General features: G+C 42.5%; 1 pseudogene; it reads left to right on the forward strand.

The window, feature by feature from the left end:
* The first annotated feature begins 2,685 nt into the window (after positions 1-2,685).
* LOC613765 (protein FAM151A-like) lies at positions 2,686-4,478 on the forward strand (annotated as a pseudogene).
* Positions 4,479-12,118: the final 7,640 nt, after the last annotated feature.

Raw genomic sequence — 12,118 nt, forward strand, 5'->3', positions numbered from 1 at the left:
AAAGCCCTGTGTTTTTATCCAGTATGTAACTGTTTTTCCATTTAGATGACTAAACCCTTAGTCATCCTTTGCCATAAGGGAGATTGTCACAATAGAATCAGAGTAAAAGAGAGGGAAATTCTTGGCTAGTGAAGTTCCTGGCTGAGGCTCGGGTATAGCTATAGGACGTTCAGAGCCAGGCTCTTCCCCTTCAGTTAGCGGAGAGAAGAGACATGTCCTGTTCTGTCTGCCTATTAGTTCTGTTCCCTTACGTGTTTATGTCTGTCTTTTGTGAGATGTAGTGTTTATCAGTTTTGATGTTAGAATGTTTCTCAAATGTTTTGTAATTCTTGGGTTAGGTGTTCATTTTGATTTTTCAAGTTCCCTGTTAGTCCACATGTGAGTGCTAGATCTGCCAGGAATTTCAGGAGAGTTTGAATTTGCTGCTGGACGTATTAGTGAGGCAGATATGATAAACTCTACACTATGGAAACCAGCCTGGATGGTCTATATTAGTGTCCAGTCTTCTGGGACCAGGGACGACCACATTACTGCCATAGGCACTGCAGTGCCCTGCCTCTGTGGCTCAGTTACTTAAACTCACTCCCCTTACTGGAAGCCAAGGTCTCTACTGCTAGTTGCTTTGCAAAATCTGGGGAAGATTATTTTAGTAGTTGCCTCAGCAAAGTCTCATTCCTATTTCCCTGCATTCTCCGTCTCTGAGGTTGGAGAAACTTCAAGTTGCTGTCCACATTTGCTTCAATTTTTTCCTCTGAATATTTTCGGTTATAATGTTCTCTTCCCAGTAGTCATGTATGGATGTGAGAATTGGACTATAAAAAAAGCTGAGCACCAAAGAATTGATGCTTTTGATCTGTGGTGTTGGAGAAGACTCTTGAGAGTCTCTTGGACTGCAAGGAGATCCAACCAGTCCATCCTAAAGGAGATCAGTCCTGCATACTCATTGGAAGGACTGATGCTGAAGCTGAAACTCCAATACTTTGGCCACCTGATGCAAAGAGTCAGCTCATTAGAAAAGACCTGTTGCTGGGAGAGATTGAAAGGCAAAAGGAGAAGAGGATAACAGAGGATAAGATGTTTGGATGGCATCATCAATGACTCGATGGACATGAGTTTGTGCATACTCCGGGAGTTGATGATGGACAGGGAATCCTGGTGTGTAGTCCATGGGGTCACAAAGAGTCAGATACGACTGAGTGACTGAACTGAACTGAATGTTCTCTTTCAACCTGATACCATTTGCTTTCTATTTTCCAAAGATTACCTTATCATTCCAGCAGATTAATGTCATTATCAACATCGTATCAGCCCTCAACATTTCTGGATAATGCTCCACTTTTAAAAGCAGTTGGATTTTCTGCTCCATATTTATTCTATACTGCTTAAACTTTTGACTATTCTAAGTCAGAAGGCCTTGCCATTTACTGCATTACCCCTATATACTCTACAGAAATGGTGCTTACTCAGTAAATCTGACTTCTGTGGCGGTTTTAAAATGTGGGTACAAATTCTTTAATCTTCCTTCTTCAAAATGTAGAGTCTTATTCCCCTACCCTTAAGTGTAGGTTGTACTACCTGACTTGCTGCTGATGAATAGAATGTGCCAGAAGTGGTGGTATTTGACTTCCAAGACTGGGTCACAGTGTAGCTTCAACTGCTCTGTCCTGGGTTGTTTGCTCTGTGGAACCCAGCTGTGAAGGGGCCCTGCTGGGAGGGGGTCCTCCCATCCTGGAAGGGGGTCCTTCCATCCTGGAGGGGGGGTCCTCCCAGCCTGCAAGGGGGTCGTCCTGTCCTGGAAGGGGGTCCTCCTGGCCTGGAAGGGGGATCCTCCCATCCTGGAGGGGGGGTCCCCCAGCCTGCAAGGGGGTCCTCCCAGCCTGGAGGGGGGTCCTCCCAGCCTGGAAGGAGGTCCTCCTGTCCTGTACACTCTGCAGAGGACCACAGCCTGCCTGGTGTCCTGACTGTAGTCTTGAGGGAGGCTGAGCCAGAACCATAGGTCAGTAGCTCCTGGACCTTCCTTTTTGAAATCATATTCCATTGCATGCATATAAAGACTTCTCTGGTGGCCCAGACGGTAAAGTGTCTGTCTGCAATGCGGGAGACCTGGGTTTGATCCCTGGGTTGGGAAGATCGGCTGGAGAAGGAAAAGGCAATCCACTCCAGTACTATATTGCCTGGAAAGTCCCATGGACAGAGGAGCCTGGTAAGCTACAGTCCATGGGGTCGCAAAGAGTCAAACACGACTGAGCGACTTCACTTACTTACTATATACTACATTGTGCTTATCTGTTCACTCACTGATGGACACCTGAGTTTGTGCTGCTATGAACATGGGTGTAAAAATATCTTTTGGGGACCCTGCTTTCAGTTCTTCTGGATATATACCCACAAGTGGAATTGCTGTGTCATGTAGTACACTATTTTTAATTTTTTGAGGAACTGCCACTTGAACCACCTGGGAAGCCTATGTTGATGCAGAAGATAAGATAAATGGTTTTCAGGTCAAACCTCATTACACATTTTTGCCCTTCTACTTAAAAGATTTTACACTTTGGTTAGTCTCTCTTATCTTCCATATTGCTGTCTATGAAATGGGGTTAAAATGTATTTTAGTTGCTCTGGATCCCAGCTCTCAGAGCTTCAGGAGACTCTGCCCTTTGAGGGTATTCCCCTCATAGGGTCACCATGGCCAACAGGAAAGGGTGCTGGAAGTGGGCCATTGTTGGCGGCATCAGTACAGTTCTAGTGTTTGCCATTGCAATGATCATGGGCTTCTCACTGCAGAAGCGCACCGTCCTGCCAGGCCATGCACAGGATGGGACCTGCTGCTCTGACGCAGACATGCTGGGCTGCCTGCTAAGTTTGGGTCAGATTATCCAAAGGACGGCCTGCTGGTCACCTGGTACCATGCTGCCAACAGCAAAGAGCAGATGAAGGCTGCCCTCAGCAACAGCATCACGGTCCTGGAATCAGACGTCACAATAGAAGGGCTTGACACAGTCAACGAGACAGGGGTCCCCATCACGGTGCACCCCCCAGCCATCTACAGTGACAATGCCTGAGAGCAGTGGCTGGAGGCTGTGCTGACCTCTTCCGAGAAGGGCATCAAACTGGACTTCAAGAGCATCTAGGCTGTGGGCCCCACCCTGGACCTCCTGAGGCGGCTGACAGAGGAGGGGAAAGTTCAAAGGCCTGTGTGGATCAATGCCAACATCCTGAGGGGTCCCAACATGGTCAAACCAATAGAGATCAATGCCCCCACAGTTCCTGGCCTTGGTCCAGGAGAAGTATCTTGAGATAACCCTGTCTCCAGGCTGGACTACTGTCTACCTGCCCTTGTTCCCAAATGGGACATATACCCAGACCATGGTGGAGAAGATGCAGGAGCTGGTGGGAGCAGTGCCACAGAAGGTGACCTTCTCCATGTGGGTTGTCATGGCCAGGGCCGCCTGGCCCCACTTCAGCCAGCTGCTGGGCCAATCTGACAGGTACAGCCTGACAATGAGGCAGTCCACCTCGGACCCCGTGACAGTGGATGACTTCCTCTATATCCAGGACAACACCACCACCCACCAAGTCTGCTATGACTTCTTTGAGCCTCTCCTGTCTCAATTCAAGTAGCTTGCCGTACCTCATGGAAGCAAAGGTACTACACCAGGGGCAGCCTGACCCCTGCTCTCCAAACCCTGGAGGCCAGGGTCTGAGCGTGGAGTGACTGGTTCCTGACATCCAGGGCAAGGGAAGCAGAGCCACAGTGCGTCTCCCAGACTGAGAAGGCATGATCCTGCTGGACGTGGGCCTTCAGGAGCCTGCAGCTGGGGATCCCGTGCCCATCATCCACGCCCCAGATGGCCATGCCCTGATGCCTGAGTCCTGCCTGCAGCAGCTGGCCATGCGCCCTGGATGCTGGGGCCTGCATTTGCACATAACAGAGCCCACCACTCTGCAGCCATCCCTGGCCACACTGGCCACCCTGTGCGCCCTTGGCCACCTGTCTAGGGGTTGGGGCCACAGTCTCCCACGGGAGTTTCATGCTCCCTGGCTCTGTGACTGGCAGGGAGTTGCTTATAGCTGTGGCCGAGGTGTTCCCCCATGTGACAGTGGCACCAGGCTGGCCCGAGGAAGTGCTGGGCAGTGGCTATAGGGAACAGCTGCTCACAGATATGCTGGAGCTGTGCCAGGGCCTCTGGCAACCCATGTCCTTCCAGCTGCAGGTTGGGCCTCTGGGCCAGAGTCCCGCTGGAGTTGTGATCCAGCTGCTGGCAGCCTCCCCCCAGGCCATGGTCACAATGGAACACAGCCCTGGCCAGGGCCACTATGTGTCTATGTGGGCAGTGCTGCTGGCAGCCAGGGCCGTGGAGAAGACCCTAGTCTACTACAGGCTACCCCGGAGCTACTGCCAAGACTTGCAGGCAGATATTGGCAGACACTGAGCACCCAGGGGCGCTCTCCTGGTGGACCCCAGCTTCCCACGGGGGAGGCAGGAAGGAATAAATGCCTCTGCTTCCTAAAAAAAAAAAAAAAAGTGTTTTAGTCCTTTTGTTGTAAGGACTAAAGGGGAATTTGTAGGTAAATGTGAAGGAATCAAAATTGGGATCCTTGACTGACAGTTCCCTCCACTGAACAGGATCCTCTAAAATGAACCTTTGAAGGAGAGCGCTCTGGTCCTTTCCCCCAGGATAGTAAAATCAACTCCTTTTAATTTTTTTTTTTTTTTTGGTTGTGCAGTGTGGCATGTGGAATCTTAGTTCCCTGACCCGGGATCGAACTCATATTTCATGCAGTATAAGTGTGGAGTCTTAACCACTCAACTGCCAAGGAAGTCCTTAAAATTGGCTTCTTTTAATTAACAGGTTCTCTATCACTTCATTTCTCTTACAATTTATCCTTTGAAAACCCATGACCCATGGAAAATAGTATTCCCATGACTCATAGAGATTCTCCAAGTCTGAAATTTGCTGATTCCATACTTTTGACACAACTGGGCATGCTCCTCTATCTTATATTCTTCCTGCATGTTGGCTGTTGTATCTAGAGGCTTGATCAGATTAGTTTTAATGCCCTTGGCAAACTGTAGATGTTGTGTGCTTTCATCAGAGGCTCGTAATGTCTGACTGTCCCTTTTTTTCTGTGTGAGTGTTGCTTGCAGCTGTTGGTGCTCATTGCCAAGGATATTAATTTATGATTGCAAAATAGTGCTATTCTAATTCTATTATTTCTTTTTAATTTATTTGTTAAATGTTTTTGTAAAGAGATATTTACCTTTATATGGTTACTTAGTGATTCATTTCTTTTCAAAAGGTTGGACAAATGTTTGATTTTTTCCTTTGTTTACCAGTTCTCAAAACAAAAAATTTTCTATCCTTTACTTCAAAATGTGGTTAGTTTTTTAAAAAATATTATTGTGACTTTATGTCCTTAAACATATTTGATATGTTTCACTGTATTCTAATTACTATTCTTATTGAAGCACAAATTAAGCTCCAGATAATATTCCTTAGGAAGTGCTCATGCAAATATTCCCTGACTTCTCGCTTATTACTAATAAAGTTGATTTGTGTCCTTTACATTTGAAATTTAGTTTTGCTGGATATAAAAATCCTTCACTTGAATTTTCTATTTTGTTTATGTTAAATGTTTTCCCCCTTTTTTATCTGTACAGATATGTGGCATAAAGCGTGGCTTTCAAAAAGACTGATGATTTTTAACTTATTTTCCTTCAAGAAACATCAGCTTTTTGTGTAGATGCCCAGAGACTTTTTCCAGTAATTTATTATAGTATGTGCCTTGATATTGGTTGTTCTGGGTTCAGATTTTCAGGTTCAGTTCAGTTCAGTTCAGTCACTCAGTCGTGTCCGACTCTTTGCGACCCCATGAACCGCAGCATGCCAGGCCTCCCTGTCCATCACCAACTCCCAGAGTCCACCCAAACCCATGTCCATTGAGTCGGTGATGACATTCAACCATCTCATCCTCTGTCATCCCCTTCTCCTCCTGCCCTTAATCTTTCCCAGCATCAGGGTCTTTCCAAATGAGTCAGCTCTTTGCATAACGTGGCCAAAGTATTGGAGTTTCAGCTTCAACATCAATCCTACCAATGAACACCCAGGACTGATCTCCTTTAGGATGGACTCCTTGGATCTCCTTGCAGTCCAAGGGACTCTCAAGAGTCTTCTCCAACACTACAGTTCAAAAGCATCAATTCTTCGGCACTCAGCTTTCTTTTGTAGTCCAACTGTCACATCCATACATGACCACTGGAAAAACCATAGCCTTGACTAGACGGACCTTTGTTGACAAAGTGATGCCTCTGCTTTTTAATATGCTCTCTAGGTTGGTCATAACTTTCCTTCCAAGGAGTAAGCATCTTTTAATTTCATGGCTGCAATCACCATCTGCAGTGATTTTGAGTCCAGAAAAATAAAGTCAGCCATTGTTTCCACTATTTCCCCATCTATTTCTCATGAAGTGATGAGACCAGATGCCATGATCTTAGTTTTCTGAATGTTAAGCTAACTTTTTCACTTTCTGCTTTCACTTTCATCAAGAGGCTCTTTAGTTTCTCTTCACTATCTGTCATAAGGGTGGTGTCATCTGCATATCTGAGGTTATTGATATTTCTCCTGGCAATCTTGATTCCAGCTTGTGCTTCCTCCAGCCCAGCGTTTCTCATGATGTACTCTGCATATAAGTTAAATAAGCAGGGTGACAAGATACAGCCTTGATGTACTCCTTTTCCTATTTGGAACCAGTCTGTTGTTCCATGTCCACTTCTAACTGTTGTTTCCTGACCTACATACAGGTTTCTCAAGAGGCAGGTCAGGTGGTCTGGTATTCCCATCTCTTTCAGAATTTTCCAGTTTATTGTGATCCACACAGTTATATGATGTATTCTTTCAGTATGTCCCTTGAAATGGTTTTTTATTTCAGGAAGGCTTTCTTGAATTAGTTTTGGATATTTGTTGTGTTGTTTTACTTTGGTTTTCTTCAGGTTCTCTTATTATCTTCTTAGGATTCCAGTCCGCTTACCAGTCTATCTTGTTTCTCAGCCACCCAGAGCTCAAGCCTGTGTGCTCATCCTTCTAACTGTGTCCATATCAGGTTTGACCCATGGAGAAGTACTTTGTTTCCTGAAGTGCAGGTGCTTTGGTCAGCATTGAGGGTATGGATGAGTTAGTTTGGTGCAATTGCTTTTTCCAGGTAAGCTGTTCTGCTACTACTTTCCTTATTGGATAGTTTTATTTCATCCTGGGTGAAATTGTGCCCTCCCCTTATTCTTTATACATGGGAAATTCTCTTTCTATCCTATATTATAGCCTCATTGGTCTGTGAGGACCCTCAATTTTAGCAATCATAGGCAGATGCTAGCTTCAATATTAGAGGATCATTTTACTGACACTGCATAAGTAGAGACAGGTAACTAAAACCCCCATTTCCATAGTGAGAATCATATCTTTCATCTTCAGCCATCAGAACTTCTTGAATATCATATGTTTTTAATTTCTGCACATTGCTACTTCACCAGTATTAGCATAAATGAATTTACCTCCTTAAGACAAGTTTGTTTATGTCATGACAATCACTGCCAGGTAACAAGGGAGCAAAAGGTTTGAAAAGAAAGTGGCAAGTCACAAGGAAAATTATTTGTAAAAATATTTTACATTTTACTAAATTAAAACTTTTCCTAAAAACTACTTATTTTTTGCACTGGGTCTTATTTGCAGCACACAGGATCTTTAATCTTTTTGTGACATGTGGGATTTTTTGCTTTATTGCGGCATGTGGGATCTTTATTTTTTTAATATTTATTTATTTTTAGTTGATTGATGATTGCTTTACAATATTGGTTTGAGTTCTGTCATACATTGACATGAATTAACCATATATATACATATGTCCCCTCCCTCTTGAATCTCCCTCCCACCTCCCCCCCATTCCTACCCCTCTGAGTTATTAGAGAGCCCAGTTTGAGTCCCCTGAGTCATTCAGCAATTCCCATTGGCTATGTATTTACATATGTTAGTGTATATGCATCCATGCTACTTTCTCCATTTATTTCGCCCTCTCCCTCTTCTCCCCTACCCTTGTCTGTAAGTCTGTTCTCTATATCTGTGTCTCCAATGCTGCTCTGCAAACAAATTCGTCAGTACCATCCTTCTAGATTCCATATATATGTGTTAATATACAATATTTGTTTTTCTCTTTCCGACTTACTTCACTCTGTATAATAGGCTCTAGGTTCATCCACCTCGTTAGAACTGACTCAGATGTATTCCTTTTTATGGCTGAGTAGTATTTCATTGTATATGTATGCTACAACTTCTTTATCCATTCATCTGTCAGTGGACATCTAGGTTGCTTCCATGTCCTAGCTATTGTAAATAGTGCTGCGGTAAACACTGGGGTACATGCACCTTTTTCAGTTTTGGTTTCTTCAGGGTATATGCCCAGAAGTGGTATTGCTGGGTCATATGGTGGTTTTATTCCTAGGTTTTTAAGGACTCTCCATACTGTCTTCCATAGTGGCTGTATCAATGTACATTCCCATGTGGGATCTTTAGTTGTGGCATGCAAACTCTTAGTTGTGGAGTCTGGAATCCAGTTCCCTGACCAGGGACCAAACCTGGGGCCTCTGCATTGCAGATGTGGACTCTTAACCAGGGAAGTTCCCCAACTTTTTCATTATAAACACAAATTTTAAAGACAGAAAGTAGGTGAAAGAAAGAAGAGTAACCTGTGGTGTCATCACCTAGAGACTAGCTGTAGTAATGTGCATTTCTTGTTCTTTTTTAATATATAAAATGTGTTAGTCGCTTAGCCACGTCCAACTCTTTGCAAACCCATGGCTTCTTTGTCCATGGAATTCTCCAGGCAAGAATACTGGAGTGGGTAGCCACTCCATTCTCCAGGGGATCTTCCTAACCCAGGAATCAAACCCGGGTCTCCTGTGTTGCAGGCAGATTTTGTACCATCTGAGCATGAAGGGACTTAAATATATTTGTCATGAATTACCAAAATAATTTTGCTTTGCTTTTAATAACGCTCCCCCAAAAAACAAAGCAGAACTTGAAAATGGAAAAATGGAGAAGAGTATTCATATTACAACAGAAATTCCCTCAGACTTATTTTTAAATGTGATTCTATTGTTTTTGGAAATATCATACCCTTAAACAATTTCAAATTACACAAAAGAATAAGAGAAAGTAAAAAAGTTGACATTCTCCTATTTAGAATGAACTACTGTTGGGTTACAGCTAACCCATTGTTTTCCGCTTCCCAGGTGGCACAGTGGTAAAGAATCTGCCTGCAGTGCAGAAGATGCAAGAGATGTGAGTTTGATCCCTGAGTCAGGAAGACCCCCCTAGAGTATGAAATGACAACCCACTCCAGTATTCTTGCCTGAAAAATTCACACAGGGTTGCAAAGAGTCAGACACAACTGAGCACACACATACATACAACCTATTGTTTAGAGATGAACTCATGGCTATGGGTTTTTATGTTGAAAAGAAGAAAGAACTCAAATTAATAACTTAATCTTCTATTTTAAATAACTAGAATAAGAGTACACTAAACCCAAAGCAAGCAGAAGGAAATATTAATGAACAGAGTAGGAGTAAATGAAATAGTAGAAAAACAGTAGAGTAAATCAAGGAACACCAAAAATTTTCAGCAAAATTGGCCAACTATTAGCTAGACTGACCAAATGTAAAACAGGGAAGATTCAAGTTATTAAAATCAGGAATAAGAGTAGGGACATTACCACCAACATTATAAATGAAAAGAATTATAAGGGAATGCTATGAACAGCTATATGCCAAAAAGTTAGATTATGTAGATAAAATGGACAAATTCCTAGAAATACAGAAATTACCAAAATTAACTTGAAGAAATAAAAAACCTGACTAGATCTGTGACAACAAAAGATACTGAATTAGTTATCAAAACCTTTTCACAAAGAGATACCTAGGACCATACAGCTTCACTAGTGATTTCTACCAAACATTTGAAGAAGAGTTAAAATCAATTCTTCATAAATTACTCCAAAAAAAATGGAAACAGAGTGATATCTCCCAGCTCTTTCCAAGAGACTAGTATTACCCTGTTGCCAAAGTCAGAGACAAACGGCATAAGAAAACTATAGACCAATATCTATTATGACTCTAGATACAAAAATGCTCAGCAAAATACTAGCAAACTAAATACAGTAGCATGTAGAAAGATTGTACACCAAGACTAAATAGGATTTACCTGAGGAATGCAAGGTTTGTTCCACATATGAAAATCAATCAATGTGTATTCAGTTCAGTTCAGTTCAGTCACTCAGTCGTGTCCGACTCTTTGCGACCCCATGAATCTCAGCACACCAGGCCTCCCTGTCCATCACCAACTCCCAGAGTTCACTCAAACTCAGGTCCATCGAGTTGGTGATGCCATCCAGCCATCTCATCCTCTGTCGTCCCCTTCTCCTCCTGCCCCCAAGCCCTCCCAGCATGAGTCTTTTCCAATGAGTCAACTCTTCGCATGAGGTGGCCGAAGTACTGGAGTTTCAGCTTTAGCATCATTCCTTCCAAAGAACACCCAGGACTGATCTCCTTTAGAATGGACTGGTTGGATCTCCTTGCAATCCAAGGGACTCTCAAGAGTCTTCTCCAACACCACAGTTCAAAAGCATCAATTCTTCAGTGCTCAGCTTTCTTCACAGTCCAACTCTCACATCCATCCATACATGACCACTGGAAAAACCATAGCCTAGACTAGACGGACCTTTGTTGGCAAAGTAATGTTTCTGGTTTTGAATATGCTATCTAGGTCGGTCATAATTTTTCCTTCCAAGGAGTAAGCGTCTTTTAATTTCATGGCTGCAATACATTGTAATAGAATAAGGGAGAAAATCCACATGATTATATCAATAACTTCAGTTAAAGCTTTTGATAAAATTCAATACCCTTTTAAGACAAAGACAATAAACTAGGAATAGAAGGTAATTTTCCTAGCCCATAAATAATATCATACTGTATGGTGGAAGATGGAGAGCTTTTCCTCTAAGATCAGGAACAGGATAAGGATGTTTGTTCTATTCAACACTGCACTGGAAATTTTCGCCAGAGCAATAAGGCAAGAATGTAATAAAAAAAAAACATCCAGATTGGAAAGGAAAAAATAAAATTATGTGCATGTGTGCTAAGTTGCTTCCAACTCTTTGTGACCCTGTGGATGAAGTCCACCAGGCTTCACTGCCCATGGATTTCCCTAGGCAAGAATACTGGAGTGGGTTGCCGTGCTCTTCTGCAGGGGATCTTCTCCACCCAGGGATCAGATCCACATTTCTTAACGCTGCTACACTGGTAAGAGAGGTCTTTACCACTAGCACCACCTGCAGATGATACCATCTTTTCTATAGGAAATCCTAAGGCATCAAGTAATTCAGTAAAGGCTGCAGGATACTAAGAAACAAAAATCAGTTCTATTTCTATATGCAAGCAATGAACAATCCAAAAATGAAAACAATTCTATTTACCAGTAGCATCGAAAATAATAAAATACTTGGGAATAAATAAAATAAAAAATAAAAAAGTGTAAGACTTGTACACTGGAAGCTACAAAACATTTTAAAAAGAAATTAACGTACCAAATAAAAGGAAAGACATCCGGTATCCATAGATTTGTAAGACTTCATATTTTTAAGATGGCAGTGCTCGTCAAATTGATCTATACAGATTCAATGCAATCCCTATCAAAATCCTAACTACCTCTCTCTCTTTTTTTTTTGCAAAAATTGACAAGTGGATTTAAAAATTTATATGGAAATGCAAGGAACCCATTATAGCCAAAACAATATTGAAAAAGAAAGAACACAGAAAAAAATATTTCAAATTTATGATATGTGAATTTTATCTCAATTAAAAAAAATACAAAGGTAAATGTTAGCTACTGTTAAGAGTACCATTGTGGTGAGTACTGTCCAGCCATCTAGATTCATTATATAACCCTGTGTTCATGTGACACAAGGATGCATTCCTGCTGCTCTCTGACCTGTTCCTCTCTGCATACAATAAAGAACACAGTGATGATTATCCTTTATGAATTTTTTTTTCATTATGTTATCATCCTTTGGA

Source organism: Bos taurus, chromosome 10 (genome assembly GCF_002263795.3).
Source record: "Bos taurus isolate L1 Dominette 01449 registration number 42190680 breed Hereford chromosome 10, ARS-UCD2.0, whole genome shotgun sequence".
Classification (NCBI taxonomy): Eukaryota; Metazoa; Chordata; class Mammalia; order Artiodactyla; family Bovidae; genus Bos; species Bos taurus.